The sequence below is a fragment of the Hevea brasiliensis genome, chromosome 9 (assembly GCF_030052815.1).
Source record: "Hevea brasiliensis isolate MT/VB/25A 57/8 chromosome 9, ASM3005281v1, whole genome shotgun sequence".
Taxonomy (NCBI): domain Eukaryota; kingdom Viridiplantae; phylum Streptophyta; class Magnoliopsida; order Malpighiales; family Euphorbiaceae; genus Hevea; species Hevea brasiliensis.
Window position 1 is genome coordinate 99,412,243 of NC_079501.1, and position 5,580 is coordinate 99,417,822.

At 33.6% G+C, this 5,580-nt stretch overlaps 1 long non-coding RNA gene across 1 annotated transcript; it reads left to right on the forward strand.

The window, feature by feature from the left end:
• The first annotated feature begins 1,907 nt into the window (after positions 1 to 1,907).
• LOC131183336 (uncharacterized) lies at positions 1,908 to 3,024 on the forward strand. The gene is made up of 4 exons (XR_009151461.1): positions 1,908 to 2,025; positions 2,109 to 2,182; positions 2,272 to 2,325; positions 2,657 to 3,024. It is a non-coding gene; the product is annotated as an uncharacterized LOC131183336 (long non-coding RNA).
• The last annotated feature ends 2,556 nt before the right edge of the window (positions 3,025 to 5,580 follow it).

Below are 5,580 nucleotides of genomic sequence, written 5' to 3' on the forward strand. Positions count from 1 at the left end.
ATCAATTCCAAGGAAAGTGGAAGTAATAATTTGAATAAAGAAAATTTTGCAGAATTTAATGAAGTAGCAGAAGATAATGAGGAGTTGCATAGCATTCAAGGGAGTGATGATGAAAATGAGGTGCATCCAGATTTTGATGCAACAAATGGAATGCATGATCCATAATTATGTAAGGGCATGAAATTTAAGGAATGGGCTCTTAGAAGGGGATTTAGTTACATTTATTTGAAGAATAGCTGTAAGAGGATTATTGTAATATGTAAAGATAAGTATGTGTTTAGGGTGCATGCTTCTTTAATGGGGAGGAGTATCACATTCCAAATTAAAAGCTTCAAAAATAAGCATGAATATCCTAGGCATTTTGAAAACAATTTAGTGAACTCTCAATACTTGGTAGAGAAATATTTAAATGATTTGAGGTATAATCATGATTGGGATGTCACTGCTTGAGAAAGAGGATTCAAAGGGAGGTAGGAGCTGAGGTGTCACTGCAAGCACACTACAGAGCTAAAAGGAAAACAAAGAAGATAATTGAAGGTGATGAGAAATTGAAAGACACTAGACTTCATGATTATGCTACCATAATAAGGGCAAGTAATCCAAGTTCATGTATTAAAATTGAGTGTGATGTTATGGATAAACAGTTATGTGACGCACTTATTGTGGGTTTAGAAGTGGAAAATGAGCAACCTCAAAGTAGCATAAAAAATCTAGTCCCTATCTTCCAATATATACATATCAAGTTGAATGCACAGAAAAAAGGGTTTTTAGCTGGTTTGAGACCTATTATTGGTTTAGATGGCTGTCACTTGAAGACCTTAATGGGAAGAAAGCACTTGTGTGCTATTGGAAGTGATGGAAATGAGAATCTTTTTCCAATTGCTATTGCTACTGTTAATATAGAATGCAAGGAATCTTAAAGGTGGTTTATAACCAATCTATTTGAAGACTTTGGGCATCCTTCTGAAACAGGTTGGGTATTCATTTTAGACCAACCAAAGGTATGAGAATCACACATGCTCTATTTTGTATGTATATTAACTATCAATATAATTTTGCATTTACATTTATATTAACTATGTTGATATTTTTGATACTCTGTTTTATGTAGGGATTGGTTGAGGCTTTTAATGAGTTGATGCCAGGTGTGGAGCATAGACATTATGTCAAGCATCTATGTGAAAACTACAAAAAGTTATATAGAGGCTTGGAATACAAAAAGATGTGGTATGCTGCAGGTGCTGGGACAGATAAATCCTTTAATACTGCATTAAGTGCAATCAAGGATTTTGATGTTAATGCTCATGATTGGCTACTGAATAAAGATCCAACGTATTGGGCAAGGGCATTTTTCTCAACTACACAAAATGTGATGGACTTTAGAATAACATTTATGAGAGCTTTAATTCATTGATCAAGCCTGCTAGGGACATGCAAATATTGAGCATGCTTGAATGGATAAGAAGTAGATTAATGAAATGTTTTCATGTCAAATATAGTGAGATGTTGAGATATAAGGGTGATATCTATCCTAACATTCAAGACTTACTTGAGAAAAACAAATACAAAGCAAGGAATTGTTTTTGCACACCTTGTGGGGAAAGGAAATACGAAGTTAATTTCTATGACACTCAACATGTTATTGACCTCAATTTGCACAGTTGCAGCTGTAGAATGTGGGATTTGTCAAGAATCCCATGTAAGCACAGCATTTCTGCAATATATGCTAACGAGGAGAAGCCAGAGGATTATGGGCATAGTTATTATCTTAAGTATACTTGCTTGACAGTTTACAAACATGTTAGATATCCTGTGCCAAGTAAAGAGGAATGGGAAAGAACAAAATTGAATGACATATATCCTCCAATTGTAAGGAAAACTTTACGAAAACCCAGAAAGAAGAGAATTAGATAGCCTGACGAAGTAAGAAACCCATTCAGGGTTTCTAGGGCAAGGACTAAAAGGACTTGTGGTAATTGTGGAAAAGAAGGACACATTGTAAGGGGTTGCACTGCTACTGGATAGGTGACACATTGTAAGGGGTTGCACTGCTACTGGATAGGTGAAACACCTGGATAAAGGAGAGTAAGGAAAAGTAAACAAGCTAGGTGAAACACCTGGATAAAGGAGAGTAAGGAAAAGTAAACAAGCTAAGGGTTTGCATGGTTTTTCCAATAGTCAGGTAATATCACTTTTATAATATTGGGTATTATTGTCTTTATACTTGAATATTTATTAGATTTTACTAACATATGTTGCTTACACTTATAGGGTGAAAGGCAATATAAGTAAGCTCCAAGCTCACAGCCAACTCCAAGATCTGAGGTATTTGCCACATAACCAAAAAAAGCATAATTTAGACATGATAAAGTCTCTTTATAGCATTTTTCATATCTCATTACATTTTTTTGGCAGGCATTTGAAAACTTTTCAAGAAAAAGAACCAAAGGGAACATGATGGGCAGTGCGTCACAGCCAATACCCAGTGCATTACCAATCAGCTCCCAACAAGTTAGGCCTACAAGGGCTAAGATGACAGCAAGAATAGTGTGATAACTTAAACAACTCAATATAAATGTGTTTGAATATAAATGTATTTTTTCAAACTTTCATTTTCAAATCACTGATGTGAAAAATGGTAACTTTGTGTTCACAGAAGAAGACACAGCCATTCAAAAGTCCAAGACAAACTAAAGATGGTCACCCTTCAACAAACTAAAGAAGAATGATTTGAACTTTTGTATTTTGAGTATTGCATGTGGTGATGGATTTGTAAATGGAAATTCTTATGTATTTTGACAAGTGGAAGTGGTTATGGTATTTAGTCTCAGTTTTGTAACCGTGAATGCAGGCATCATATTGTAACTGCAAAAATCTTCTATTCATAGCGATGGTGTTATTTTGTATAGGGCTGTAGATATGTATTCTCCAAGTTGATCTCATATCAGGGGATTTTTTGTCATTTTGTATAGGTCTATGATGTTATTCCACACCAATATTAATGAAATATGTCATTAAATGAAATTTGTTATTTTCGTATTTGTGATTAAATTGTTATTGCAAAATGTGGTTTGTACAAAAATTGGTATATGCAGAATTTAGTATTTGGTATTTTCATATTTTTTTCTATAGTTTGGAATATGGTTTCTCCATGATTAGCTGCAGAATTGTTGCAAATTTCGCAATAAAATATGCAGCAGAATTTGAGCAGGAATTGCTGCGGAACTTGTAGCAAAATTTAAGCAAGAATTGCAATAAAATTAGCGCATGAATTGCACCAGAATTTGAGCAGGAATTGCAATGAAATTAGTCCAAATATTGCAGCAGAATTTGAGCAGGAATTGCAATAGAATTGTGCAGGAATTACAGCAGATTGTGCAGGAATTGCAGCAAAATTTGAACAATAATTGCTGTAGAATTTGCAGCAGAATTAGTGCAAAATTTGCTGCATAACTGCTGTAAAATTTCTAGCATAACTAGTGTGGAATTTGTATGTATAATTAGAGCAGAATTTTCAGCATTAGTGCAGAATTTGTGCAGAAATTGCAGCAGAATTGTGCAGGAATGACGGCAGAATTTGAGTAAAAATTACTGCAGAATTTGCAGTAACATCAGTGCAGAATTTGCTGCATACGTGTTGCCGAATTTCCAGCATAACTAGTGTAGAATTTGCATGTATAACTGCTGCAGAATTTGCAGAATTTGCTTCACAAATTATTGTCTAATTTTAACCTAAAAAGTGAGTTAAGTGCATGAACTACATGCTTGGAGGGAATGATCCTGCCAAAACTTCTCCCTTCAAATTGGCTACAAATTGCTTCTTTTTTCCTCTTTTTTGTTAATCTCTTTCTCACATAATGGAAGAAAAATAAATGAGGGTAACACTAATTTCACCAATTTTGCAGCCACTGAAATCACTTTTTAGGTTAAGAAAAACATAATTTTATCATTATTTAATTTTTTTTCTCTAATTTTCATAGTATTGTAAACACATTCCATAACTAATTAAAAAAAATTGCCAAAACCCTTCACAAACAACCACAATTGCCATTTAGATATTTTCAAAAACACTTTGTATATCCAAAAAGCACTACCCCATTACAATTACAACATTCATCCTTAAATACTAAACCTCATGGCAAACGCCTCTTGCCATTTACATTCCTTTCTCCATAAGTAATTAACAATAAAAAAAACAACTAATATGACAAAAAGAAATGTACAGACATTACTGTACAACAGCTTCCCTTTGTCCTTTTCAACTTGATTCATCTTCATATGCACCTTTATCAAATCTTCCTAGCAGTAATCACAGAGGACTTCAAATGCCTTGTATTCTCTTTAGTTTGGGCCAATTCCATTTCCAATTCTACTTCTTTCACTTTACAAATTGCAATTTCATTCTCACAACTGTGTATTCTCTTCATGAGACCTAAAATCACCTCTGGCCCTCTTGGATTTGCCTTCAAGTCAACCCACTCAAAGAAATTACACCTATCTTTAACTGGAAATTTCCCACGATTATGCTATCTCCTACCCATGTTGTCATCTGTCCATGAGGTCCTTATTGGACTTCCAAGACCATAGAAACATTTCGCATCATCCATTGGTGAACTCATGCAAGGCTATTAATGAGGACAATGATGACACATGCAATGCTGTTGACAAACTCATCATTGGTGATGACTGTAGAGCCAAAGACGATGAATTTGGTGAGAGCACTGTAATTGGTTTAGGGCAAATAATGCAATATGAATTTGGGGAATGTAGGGATTTTTTTTAACATTTTTTTAATGGGCACACATGCCATGTTGATATTAAAAAAATATATATATTGCATCTATGCCATATCAGCATCCACGTAGGACAAGGACAAATTAACAAAGTTATACATATTGTCCTTACAGTGAAAATGAAACTAAAGTTCATGTTCTTGATTGACACAAAACAAATTACATATACTCAATACTAGAAAAGCTAAATTATAGGGTACTAAAATATACTTTGCTGAAAAAAAAAATTAAAACAAGAGTTCAATTTCAGAGTAATCAACTAAAACTTCCATAGGGAATATCTTCACACGAGGGGGAAAAGAGACTAACCTTTATTGTATTTAATAGAAAAGAAAAAAAATTCTCATAACTTTTATTAAATAGAAAAAAATAAGAGAAAATATTACCATATATAAGAAAAAGTGAATTTTTATTAAATAGGGAAAAAAACTATAAATAAAATCTTTCATGACAATTTTGTATTTAAGTACATTAAGTAGACAATACAACAAATGTTGGAATTAGCAGTAAAAATTTTGCAGCAACAATAATTTTGCTACTTATAAAAATAATATATAGCACCAACATGAATAATTACCACTAATGGTACTGTAACGCCCTCACATTGGACACTCCTGTATAGTCTACTGTTCTGGCTCCTGATGTCTGCCTGGACAGTCAAGATGTCTAGAGTTATATCTGTGACATCCAGAAAAGTTATAGATAAAAATAAATAGTGATTACCATAAGGTCAAGTATAAATAAGAAAAACAGAGCATAAAAAGTTAAATGAGCCGGGGGTCACAGC